Source organism: Pristiophorus japonicus, chromosome 23 (assembly GCF_044704955.1).
Source record: "Pristiophorus japonicus isolate sPriJap1 chromosome 23, sPriJap1.hap1, whole genome shotgun sequence".
NCBI lineage: Eukaryota > Metazoa > Chordata > Chondrichthyes > Pristiophoridae > Pristiophorus > Pristiophorus japonicus.
Window position 1 is genome coordinate 65,401,347 of NC_091999.1, and position 13,427 is coordinate 65,414,773.

A 13,427-nucleotide genomic window follows, 5' to 3' on the forward strand; every position below is an offset into this window, starting at 1 on the left:
ACTTGGAGCCATGTCTCCGTGATACCAAATACATCATATCCATTAACTGCTATCTGCGCAGTTAATTCGTCCACCTTAATCCGAATATTTCTCACATTGAGGCACAGAGCATTTAAGCTAGAATTTTTTACCCAATTTGCCCTTTAGAATTTGGCTGTAAGGTGGCCCTTTTTGTTTTTTGACTTGGGTTTCTCTGCCCTCCACTTTTAATATTCTCCTTTCAATCTTTTGCTTTTGCCTCCATTTTATTTCCCTCTGTCTCCCTGCGTAGGTTCCCGCCCTCTGCCATGTCAGTTTAACTCCTCCCCAACAGCACGAGCAAAGACTCCCCCTAGGTCTTTGGTTCCAGTCCTGCCCAGGTGCAGACCATCCGGTTTGTACTGGTCCCACCTCCTCCAGAACCAGTTCCAATGTCGCAGGAATTTGAATCCCTCCCTTCTGCAGCACTTCTCAAGCCACGTATTCATCTGAGCTATCCTGCGATTCCTACTCTGACGAGCACGTGTCTCTGGTAGCAATCCTGAGATTATTACTTTTGAGGTCCTACTTTTTAATTTAGCTCCGAGCTCCCTAAATTCGTCTCGTAGAACCTCATCCCGTGTTTTAACTGTATCGTTAGTACCTATGTGCAGCACAATAACTGGCTGTTCATCCTCCCTTTTCAGAATGTCCTGCACCAGCCCTGAGACATCCGTAACACTTGCACCAGGAACGCAACAACCCATCCTGGAGTCTCAGTTGCGGAGGCAGAAATGCATATCTATTCCCCTTACAATCGAATCCCCGATCACTATAGATCTCCGACTCTTTTTCCTGCCCTCCTGTGCAGCAGAGCCACCCACGGTGCCGTGAATGTGTCTTCTGCTGCTCTCCTCTGATGTGTCATCCCCCTCAAAAGTACCCAAAGCCGTGTATCTGTTTTGCAGGGGGATGACTGCAGGGTACCACTGCACTACCTTCGTTGCACTGCTCTTCCTGTTGGTCACCCATTCCCTATCTGGCTGTGCACCTTTAGCCTGCAGTATGACCAGCTTGCTTAACGTGATATTCACATCATTCTCAGCAACGTGGATGCTCCAGAGTGAATCCACCCGCAGCTCCAGTGTCGTAATGCCATCCGACAGGAGCTGGAGGCATCCCTGAATCCCACATAGTACAGGAGGAGCATAACACGTGTCTGAATTCTCCTGCCATTACTTAGCCCTTAGATTAACTTAATTTGACGAAACAATGCTAAAGGTCACTTACTGATAAAGAAAAGAAAAAGAAAAGCTAATTACCAATCACTTACCCCCTTGGCTATGAATTCACCTTTCGATTTCTTTCAACTTTTTTGCCTTCTCTCGCTGCTGCAGCTGCACCGGCTGACCTCTCCAACTCACCACGCTTGTCCCCGAACTGCTCGGCCTTTTATAGGCCGCTGCCGCTCCGACTCCTGCCTCTGCGACTCACCACGCTGGTCCCCGAACAGCTGGGCCTTTTATAGGCAGCTGCCGCGCCGATTCCCACCTCGCAGACTCACAAGGGAAGTCTTGCTACAGATATTCAATGTTTTGTTGAGGCCACATGGAATACTGCATGCAGTTTTGGTGATAGATTTACGAACGGATATACTTGCTTTGGAGGCAGTTCAGAGAAGGTTCACGAGATTGATTCCCAGGATGAGGGGGTTGACTTATGAGGAAAGGTTGAGGAGATTGCGCCTCGACTCACTGGAATTCAGAAAATTGAGAGGTAATCTTATCAAAACGTATAAGATTATGAGGGGGCTTGACAAGGTGCACGCAGAGAGGATGCTTCCACTGATGGTGGAGACTAGAACTAGAGGCCATGATCGTAGAATAAGGGGCCGCCCATTTAAAACATGAGGAGAAATTTCTTCTGTCAGTAGGTTGTAAATCCGTGGAATTCGCGTTCTCAGAGAGCTGTGGAAGCTGGGATATTGAATAAATTTAAGACAGAAATGGACAGTTTCTAAAACGATAATGAGATAAGAGGTTATGGCAAGTGAACGGGTAAGTGGCGCTGAGTGCATGATCAGATCATCTATGATCTTATTCAATGGCGGAGCAGGCTCGAGGGGCCGTATTGCCTACTCCTGTTCCTATTTCTTATGTTCTTACGTTCAAGTATAGGGGTTATTAAGATCATCATAAAAAAACAAGAGCTGCCTGAATGAAAATGGTTCCGTGCCCAATGCAATCAATGTAAATTCTGTTCTATTCACAAATGCAGCCTTTCTCCACAGCCCATTTAAAACTGAGCTGAGGATGAATTTTTTCTCTCAGAGGATTGTAAATCTGTGGTTCCCTTCCCCGGAAGTTACTCACCCTGGTTGGGTTCAGATCTGCACTCACTGCTTCCCCTCCCCTGAAGGTGCAGAGTCTGGCTGGGTTCAGTTCTGCACTCACTGGTTCCCTTCCCCTGAAGGTACTGAATCTGGCTGGATTCAGTTTTGCACTAACTGGTTCCCCTTCCCTGAAGGTACTGACTCTGGCTGCTTCAATTCTACACTCACTGGTTCCTCTCCCCTGCAGGTACTGACTCTGGCTGGGTTCAATTCTGCACTCACTGGTTCCCCTCCCCTGAAGATGCTTACTCTTGCTGGGTTCAGTTCCACACTCACTGGTTCCCCTGCCCAAAATGTACTGACTCTTGCTGAGTTCAGTTCCAGACACTGACACGTTCGCTTTATTCCTGCACCAATGTGGCCGCGCATGCGCTGTACTACTCACTGCATCAAGATGGTGCAGCGCCTAACCTGTCTTCCTGCACCAAGATGGCTGCCGCTAGCCTGAGCCTGCGACCGGGAGAAAGCCCCGAAGCTGCAACCGTCGATATTCCGGTTATTATTCTTGGTTTGCGGCGGGCAGCAGTTGTTTATGAAGCCTCCCCGCCGTCCCGCTGAAAAGGACACTTCTGAGGAGCCTGTCCAAAACGTGTTTCCTCCGCGATTGCACGCGCCACGTGTGCTCTGAACCCGGCCAGGGCCACGCGCCTGCGCACTGACCTCCTGCAGTCTGGGTGCGGCACTTTCTCCCTCGTGATGCCTGCTGGCTACATAAGACCATGAGTAATCGGATCAAGAATGGGCCACCCGGAACCCCGAGCCTGCTCCCCATTCAATAAGATCACGGCTGGTCTGATCATAGATTCAGCTCCACTTCCCTGCCCGCTCTCCAGAACCCTTAACTCGCTTATCGCTCAAAAATGTGGCTATCTCCGCCTTTATTATATTCAATGATCCAGCCTCCATAACTCGCTGTGGCAGAGAATTCCACAGATTTAAGACCCTCTGAGAGTTATAAACAGCACGGATTATATACAGAAGAAAGCTCCCTCGATATTGTCCTCATGAATCCCAGGGCAGATACAGCACGGTAAGTTACGATTTAAAGCTTGCTGTACGCTGACCCATCAAACACTCCCAGGCCAGGTACAGCACATAGTAAATAGACAGTAAGAATCCATCTGCACTGCCACACCAGGTATTCCCACGGCATGCACAGCAGAAGTGAGTTACAGAATAAAGCTCCCTCTACACTGTCTGAAATAACAATCCCAGGGCAGGTACAGCATAACTATTTTGTTCATCTGTAAATCAAATGACCCCTGATTAAAGCGGGGAGGAAACACTATAAACGACAAAATAAATCAATTAAACTTTGGACAGTAAACTTAAATCAAATTAAAATTTGGTTGCTGGAGGTGCTTATGCACTCCAGTCCCTCCGGTGCCGACCTCTTACAGAAAGTTGCAAGCGTACCGATGGGAATTACAGCACATGTTAGATAGAGAGTGAAGCTCCCTCTACACTGTCTCATCAAACACTGCCAGTGCAGGTAAAGGAAAGGTTAGATTCAGAGTGAAGCTCCCTTGATACTGTCCCATCACACTCTCCCAGGGCAAGTGCAGCATCATTTAGATGCAGGGCAAAAGTCTCTCTAAATAGCCAATCCAAAAATTCACAGTACAGATACAACACTAGTTTGGTACACATCATCATCATCACAAGCATTCCCTCGAAATCGAGGAATACTTGGTTGCACTCCAAAGGTGAGTTCTTAGGTGAGTATACAGTCCAATATACGGGAATGACAGTCTCTGTCACAGGTGGCATGGAGTCGTTGAAGGAAAGGGTGGGTGGGACTAGTTTGCTGCATTCTCCTATGCTCTCGGCGATGAGACTCGAGGTGCTCAGCGCCCTCCCGGATGCACTTCCTCCACTTAGGGCTGACTTTGGCCAGGGACTCGTAGTTATTGGTGGGGATGTTGCATTTTATCAAGGAAACTTTGAGGGTGTCCTTGAAACGTTTCCTCTGCCGACTTTGGGCTCGCTTACCATGGAGGAGTTCCGACTAAAGTGCTTGCTTTGGGAGTATTGTGTCAGGCATGTGAACAATGTGGAGCGCCAGGGTATCCCTGGAGATGGAGCATGCGGTGTCCACCGGTACGCTCGCGGCCTTCCGCGAGAAGTGGGCACCAGAGGGACTGGAGTACATCATTTCATCTGGGAACATAATTTAAATTGATTTAATTTAATTTGATTTGACAAAGGTTCCCTTTATGTTGCATTGATAATTTGTATTTTTGGTTCCGTCAAAAAAATATAAGTGGACACTTTAATGAAAGTTTCTGGAGTGTGAACCCCCTAGCTCCTTTAATCATGGTGCAATTGATTATTGTTCTTCTTAAATTAGTTGTGAACCAAGTGGTCCTCCCAACGGGTGTGGTCGAGTGTGGTCAGTGCTTCGATGCTGGGGATGTTGGCCTGATCGAGCAAGCACAAGGACGGGTTTGATGAGAATGACCAGGAGATCCAAGAGCTAATTAATCGGAAGCACAGGGCATTTCTGAACCTCAAACAAAAACCCAACCGGGAGCAGCAAAACAGCATTACAGACGGCTTAAGGCCGATCCAAGAAAAAACCCGCGACCTAAAGAATAGTTGGTGGGTGGAGAACTTACAGTACGTTCAGCATCTGGCCGACAAACATGATGTGCGAGGATTCTTCACCGCAGTCAAGCCCACCTCTGGCCCAAGCACCCAAGGCACCACCCCACTGCTGGCCAAGAATGGGGAAACACTCATCAAGGACACTGAGGCAGTCAGGACCCGCTGGAAGGAGCACTTCGTACATCTCCTTTATCAAGACGCTGACTTTGACTTGCATTTCATCGACTCCAAACCACAGCATGCTACCCGCCAAATTCTCAGCAAAACCCCAGCACTGCACGAGGTAGAAAAGGCGATCCACCAGGTTAAGAACAACACGGCAATGGGAGTGGATAGAATTCCCGCTGAGGCATTAAATATGGCGGAGAGGCACATTTCTCGAATGAATGACGTCATCTCTCTCATCTGGAAGGACGAGAGCAGGCCTGTCGATCTCAGCGATGCAGTTATCTTGACCATCTTTAAAAAAGGGACAAGTCCAACTGCGGAAATTCCAGAGGAATCTCCCTGTTATCAGCCACTGGGAAATTCATCGCTAGAATCTTCTACCTTTGGCTGAGGAGCTCCTCCAGAATCACATTGTGGATTTCATCCTCTACGTGGTACAACGGACATGAGTAAGTACACAGTCAGGATCCCAATACACTGTCGCATCAAAAACAGTCATGGGAGGAACACCACGTGTTAGAAAGGATTATGCTGGGTGTTCCACAACTTGGGACCTGGGCAACAGAAGGCACGGCCAGCAAAGCCATCAATTTCTGACAGCTATTTCATGGGCGGGGGTGTTTGTGTGGCTGGAGGAGTTTACAAACATAGGGAGAGGCGAGGCCATGGATGGATTTGAAAATAAGTATTAGAATTTTGAAATCAAGTCTTTTCTTAGCCTGAAGCCAAAGTACGTCAGCGAGCAGAGTGGTGATGGATCAGTTGGACGCGCTGAGAGTTAGGGCACGGGCAGCCGAATTTTGGATCAAATCTAGTTTATGTTGTGTAAAAAGTGGGAGGAGTGCATTAGAATAGTCAAGTCCAGAAGTAACAAGGGCATGGATGAGGGGTTTAACAGGGGATGAGCTTAGGCAAGAGCGGAGATGGTCGATGTTACAAAGGTGGAATTAGGCAGCCTTAATTATACTGTAGATATCTGGTCAAAAACATATTTCAGGGTTAAATGTGACACCAACTTTGCGAACAGTCTGGTTTATGCTCAGACAGAAGTTGGGGGGTGGGATGGAGTCGGTGATTAGGGAACGGAGATAGTGGCAATGGCAATTACAAATATCAGAATATTTCACAGGTTATCACATGCATAAGGTGTGCATGAGTTTTTAAAATTCAATTGCTTCCAAAACACGTTACACAAAGTAACGGATTTCATATCTTATGCAAGACAGTTCAATAAAGGGGTGGTTCAAAGAAATCGGGCTGACTTTAATGTGAGACACTGCAGTTAAGTGCACTGCAACCACAACGCATGTACTCAACTGGAACAAGTTTGGGGTTTGATAGAAGGCGAACTAGTTGAGAAATCAGATAAGTTAGATTAAGAAAAAGCACTAAAATGGAACAGTCGGTAACATAACATCGATTAGTTCTTCTGATCATGGGGGAATGAAATATTTGACAAACGTTTTGAAACAAAGATAACTTATTCAACATTTATACGCAATATTAATCTCCAGCTCAGCTTTAGGTGTAATTAAGATAATTGGAAGCAAACAAGAGCTCCCAGAATAAATTTGCTTCAGTGCCCAAAGCAATTCCATTATATTCTGTTCTATTTACAAATGCACCTTTTCTCCTCAGCCCATTGAAAACTGAGATGAGGAGATATTTCTTCTCTGATGGTTGTAAATTTGTGGAATTCTCTTGCCCAGAGAGCAGTGGAGGCTGGGATATTGAATATATTTGAGGCAGAGATAGACAGATTTTTGAACAATAATTGAGTAAAGATTTTTGGGGAGCGGGCAGGGAATTGGTGCTGAGTCTGTGGTCAGACCACCCAAGCTCATATCGAATTGGGAGCAGGCTCGGTGGGGGTCCTGGTGGCCCACTCCTGCTCCTATTTCTTATGGTCTTATGTACCCAACGTGCGCCGCGGGGGAGAATGTGCCTCACCCAGACGACAGGAGCTCAGTGCACAGGCGCAGTAACTGGCTACGTTTGGAGCATGCGCGGTGCGTGTTATGACAGAGAAGAGACGTCATGAACAGGCTTCACACAAGTGTCCTTTTCTTGGGAGGGGAGAAACAAAGCAGCGGGGAGCCAGGCAGGCTTCATATAGAACTGGTGCCTGCTGCGAGCCCGGAAAACGAAACGGAATTTCGGCGGTTGCAGATTCGGTGCTTTCTCCCGATCACAGGCCATGACTAACGGCTGCCATCTTCATGCAGGAATGGAGGATCAACGCTCCGCCATCTTGATTCAGTGAGTATCACTGCACATGCGCGGCCATCTTGGTGCATTGACGAAGTAAATGCTGTCAGTGTCTGGCAGTGATCCCAGTCAGAGTCAGCACATCAGGGGAGGGGAACCTGTGAGTGTGGAACTGAACCCAGCCAGAGTTTGTACCTTCAGGGAAGGGAGACCAGTGAGTGTAGAACTGAACCGAGCCAGAGTCAGCACCTTCAGGTAAGGTGAACCAGTGAGTGTTGAACGGAACTCAGCCAGAATGTGCACCAGTGAGTTTACAACTGAACCCAGCTAGATTCAGCAGCTTCAGGGGAGGGGAAGCAGTGAGTGTGGAGCTGAACGCAGCCAGAGTCAACATCTTCAGTGGGGTGGGGTAGGAGAACCAACGAGTGGAACTGAATCCAGCTAGTATCAGCACTTATGGGGGGGGGGAGAGGGAGGAGAACATAAATACATAAGAAACAGGAGCAGGCGTAGGCCATACGGTCCATCGAGTCTGCTCCGCCATAAATACGATCATGGCTGATGTGATCATCGACACGGGTCCACTTAGCTGCCCGCTCCACTAAACCCCTTAATCCCTGATCAGTTAAGAAATTGTCTATATCTGCCTCAAATTTATTCAATGAACCAGCTTCCACAGCGCTGTGAGGCATGAAATGCCATAGATTTACAATCCTCTGAGAGAAGAAATTCCTCATCATCTCAGTTTTAAATGGGCGGCCACTTATTCTAAGGTCATGCCCCCGAGTTCTAGTCTCCCACATCAGTGGACACGTCCTCTCTGCATCCATCTTGTCAAGCCCCCTCATAATCTTATACATTTCGATCAGATCATCTCTCATTCTTCGCTATTCCAATGATTATAAACGCCAAACCTCCTCAATCTTTCCTCATAAGTCAACCCCCTCATCTCTGGAATTCAGTGAACCTTCTCTGAACTGCCTCCAAAGCAAGTATATCCTTTTGTAAATATGGAAATCAAAACTGTACTCAATATTCGAGGTGTGGCCTCACCAATAGCCTGCATAGCTGTAGCAAGATTTCCCGGCTTTTTCATCCATCCCCTTAGCAATAACGACCAAGATACCATTGGCCTTCCTGATCACTTGCTTTACCTTGATACTAAACTTTTGTGTTTCAAGGACAGGTAACCCCATGTCCTGCTGTATTGCAGCACTTTGCAATTTTTCTCCAATTAATTAATAATTCATTCTTGATTTATTTGTCTGTCAAGGTGCATGACCTCACATTTTCCAACATTTTACACCTACTGCCAAATCTTTGCCCACTCACTTATCCTGTCTATGTCCTTTTGCAGAATGTTTGTGTCCTCCTCACGCATTGATTTTCCTCCTACTTTTCCATCTTTGTATCATCAGCAAACTTGGCTACGTTACACTCGGTCCTATCTTCCAAGTCGTTAATATCGATTGTAAAATGTTGGGGCCCCAGCATTGATCCCTGTGGCAGCCCAGCAGTTACTGATTGACAACCCGAGAATGAACCATTTATCCCGACTCTCTGTTTTCTGTTAGTTAGCCAATTCTCTTTCCCTGCTAATATATTACCCCCAACCCCGTCATATTTGATATTGTGCGATGACATGTTACGTGGCACTTTGTCAAATACCTTCTGGATGTCCAAATATAACACATCCATGGTTCCTCTTTATCCACCCTGTTTGTTACATCCTCAAAGAATTCCAGCATAATTGCCAAACCTGACTTTCCCTTCATAAATCGATGCTGTTTCTGCCTGACCGAATTATCCTTTTTCCAATTGTCCCGCTACTGTTTCCGTAATACTCGACTCCAGCATTTTCCAAATGACAGGTGTTTGGATGATTGATGCTTTTATCTGCCTCCTTTTTTAGATAGGGCTTTACATTTATGTTTTTCCAATCTGTAGCGACCGCCCCAGAATCCAGGGAATGTTGGTTGATTAGAACAAAAATATCCACTATTTCTGCAGACAGTTCTCTTAAGAACCTAACATTTAAGCATCAGGTCCAGGCGACTTCTCCACCTTCAGACCCATTATTTTACCTAGTACTACTTCATTAAATAGTGATTGTATTAAGACCCTCACTCCCAATAGCCTCTTGATTATCCACTATTGGTATGTTCTAGTGCCTTGTACAATGAAGACCTACACAAAAAAATGTCAGTTTCTCTGCAATTTCCCTGTTGTCTATTATTAAGTTTCCAGTCGTCTTGTCCTCCAGCGGCCAACATTTACTTTAGTCACTCTTTTCCTTTTTTTGTAGCTGTATAAAGTCTTACTCTCTGTTTTGATATTTCGTGCTAGTTTACCTGAATAATATATTTTCCCTCACTTAATTATTTTTATTCTTTTTTTTCTGGCATTAAAAATGTCCCAATCTTCTGGCATCAGACTTGTCTTGACCGCATTGTATTCCTTAGTTTTCAATGTTTTACCCTGCCTTATTTCCTTAGTTAGCCAGGGATGGGTTTCCCTTCTCTTGCACTCTTTCTTTCTAATTGGGTTATATCTTTCTTGAGAGTTATGAAATACTCCTTAAATGTCTGCCACAGCTCATGAGCCATCCAACTGTTTAGTCAATTGTCCCATCCACTTTAGCCAACTCTGCCCTCATACCTCTGCAGTCTCCTGTATTTAAGCTTTGGACCCTGGTTTGTGAAACAATTTTCACAGCATCCAAATGAATTTGAATTCCAACCATATTATGGTCGCTCATTCCTGGAACTTCGTTTACTACGAGATCATTTATTAATCCTGACTCATTATACAGATCTAAGATAGTTTGCTCCCTGGATGGCTCCACAACATAAATCTCAAGGAAATTATGCCGGATACACTGCATGAACATCTCCTCAATGTTACCCTGGCGAATTTGCTTTGCCCAATCTATTTGGAGGTAAACATCACTCATGTTTATTGCTGTTCCTTTATTATAATCCTCAATTATCTCTTGATTTATACTCCATCAAAAAGTGTAACTACTGTTCGGGGGCCTTCAGACTACGCCCACTAGCAACTTTTTCCCTTTATTGTTCCTTATCTTCACTCAAACTGAATCAACACCTTGATCCTCTGATTAAATGTCATTTCACAATAAGCCTGAGGATTGTGAGGTTTTTAGCATTCAGCAAAGGAGGACCAAAAATTGAATTAACAAAGGGAAAATAGAAAATGTGATTAAAGTAAAGGAGACATAAAGCAGGTTGTAAAAGCTTCGACAGATATGGAAAAAGGAAAAGATTAGCGAAACAAAACGTGGTTCCCCAATAGGCTGAGAGAGGAGAAATTATAATCAGGGAATAAGAAAATGGCAGTGAAATTAAACAAATACTTTGTGTCTCTGTTCATGAATAAAGATATAAAAAAAACTCCCGGAGATAATCGAGAACCAAGGGTTTAGCGAGAATGAGGAACTGAAAGAAATTAATACGTTTAAAAAAAAAGTACTGGAAACATTAATGGGACTGAAGCCGATAAATCCTCTGCATCTGATGACCTGCATCCTACAGTTTTGAAAGAGGTGGTTATCGAGATAGTGGATGCATTGGTTTTCATCTTCCCAAATTCCATAGATTCTAGAACGGTTCCTGAAGATTGGAAGGTAGCTGGTGTTTCTCAGTCAATCTCAGTCTGGAAGATATCTGGCTTTTATCCTACTCTCTCTCTCAGTCTTTCGCTCTCTCAGGGAAATATATATACACTGAGTATTGTCGCTCAGTTCCCTCTCCCTCAGGAAGATACTGTCACACAGTTATCCGACTGTCATCAGATTTCAATGTGACGCTCAATTGTTATATTCACTTTGTTTTACAGTTTTGAAAACCCTCTCTGTAAATTATTCTTCGTGAAATTGTTAATAAATCTGGAATGGCAAATTGACTAAGTTGGACATTTTGCTGAATTACTTTCTCCGAGGCTCATCCGCACCGTTGCATTTAACCTGCAGTGAGAGTTGCGGTCCAAAATACGGCATTTCGATACAGTTGCACTTCCGGTTCTAATAGCAACTTCTTATCTCCAACTGACTCGAGACAGAAATAGGACTGAATGGAGAATCGAGCAATTCTAGAATGACGATGAATGATGACGATAGTGCATAGTAATAGACTCAGAAACTGCACAACACTGGTGACGCCACATTTGAAAGAATCAGCTCATGTTTGGTGACCTAATTATGAAGAGAATATTTAATATAGACATATCGATTCTTTAATGTCTAACCAGGCAAGTGGCAGAGTACTGATGAGAAATGTGAAAAGCTAGAGCTGCTTTTGCTGCAACACTGCAAATTTTATCTAGTTTTCGAAATTAAGAAGACTTTTAGAGTACAAATAGCGTGCATTAATAGGTGTCGACGTCAGCAGGCCGCAGTTTGAAGGCGGTTGAAATAAAGATGGCTTTTGTGGTGTCCAGTGCAGCGGAGAAACGGCTTCGAGCAAAATCCGCTTTAATTTGGTAACCGCCTGAAAGGTTGCGGACTATAAACTCGGGTTCTCTGCCAGCATATTGGCGGGGCTACATTAAGTGATAGGGACACTTGCTGGTCTAATAGATACAGTCTAAATTTATAATATTTCCTTCTCTCCAAATCACTGTCGGAAGCCGCTGTCTGACAGAGATTTCCTGGCTCAGACCTGCAATAAATGCAAACCAACGTCAAAAAATAAACAAATTTTAATTTCAGAGGTGACCCCAAACCGCGTCCCAGAACAAGTACCTGTAAGGACTGCTCCAAGTACAGCGCAGGGAGCGATTAACCGATTGCTACTCCGCCGTGTGTTTATTACCTTTGTAGCACCTGGAAAGTGGAACGAATTGGCTGCTGAAACAACCCGCATGGATGATCGGTGATCGCGCTCCAGTGTCCCTCCACGTGTGCATCGAGTCTCTGGGGAAAGCACGGCCGGCAGTTGGCAGCCTATGACAAAAGGAATATTCCAACTGCACAAACCGCAACTTCAAAAAGGCCAAACATGACAGGGATTTTATTCAGAAGGAAAGAGCGAATGGTTCTAGGGCATCAATTTACAATGTCGTGATTCATTCTCAGTGTTTGAGTGTGAGCTTGCTGAAATCACTTACACTGCTCCAAAATATGAATTTTCAAATTAGGTTATTTAAAAATAGACCATTAAAGTTCACTAATTTATTCTATATGAAACAGCGTATAGTTGAGTGCAGCTGAAAGTAGTAATTTAGACGGTATATTTGAATAAATATTGAGCCATTCCTTGGTGTTAGGTCCATGTGATGCACCAGGAGTTTTAGGGTCATTGGTGAATTTCACGAAAAGTAAACAATTCATATCTAAATAACGGTATTTCCCCTGTAGATAATTCGGTTATATTTTTAATTTGCCACATGTTCATCTGGACCTTTTTTTTTGTATTTACCTGCGAAATTATTCCTACAAAGAATTAAGCGCGTTTTTCAACGTGATAAAGCTTCTCTGAACAACCATGCACCTTAACAGGGTTTTACCCTTTGAGGTTATGTTCAATCCATTTGTTGGCGTCGAGTTGCTGCTGCTTTAGCCATTATTGAAAGGTCACTTTCGAATACCGAGGAAGACAGCATTTCCAATAATTCAAAAACATTTCCATATCTGTCATGTACAGGAGTCAGTTTCCTATGCAATCGGTGCAGTTCTGTTACACAGGAATCTCTTGGTTATATTGGTTTCCATAGGTTTCACGTAAGAATATCGTCCAGTCTGAACGCATGCGATAGGAATACGCGTTGGAGACCCAACTGAATTTTTCAACAACTAATAACCTGACAATGCGGTCCCAGCTGTTATTGACAATATATGATCCAAGCTTCCCCCACTTTTTATTTCGGTTATTCTTTTTTGTTTAACATTATATCAAATGGCCTCTTTGTTGCATTCCAGCTCACAAGTCACCAGAACCTGGTCGGAGATAAACACATCCAATCAGATTGTAAATGCATGTCTTGGGCCCACGACGGACAGCACCGCGGTATCCAGCTTTATGGTATAATTGATTGTTCTTCCCATTCTCCTTGGCCCAGTCATGGTATTGGGTATTAC

The 13,427-nt window shown here is 44.6% G+C and overlaps 1 pseudogene; it reads right to left on the reverse strand.

Annotated features, from left to right (window-relative positions):
• LOC139235580 (Ig heavy chain C region, secreted form-like) overlaps positions 1 to 13,427 on the reverse strand; it is an 82,889-nt pseudogene that overhangs the window by 64,798 nt on the left and 4,664 nt on the right.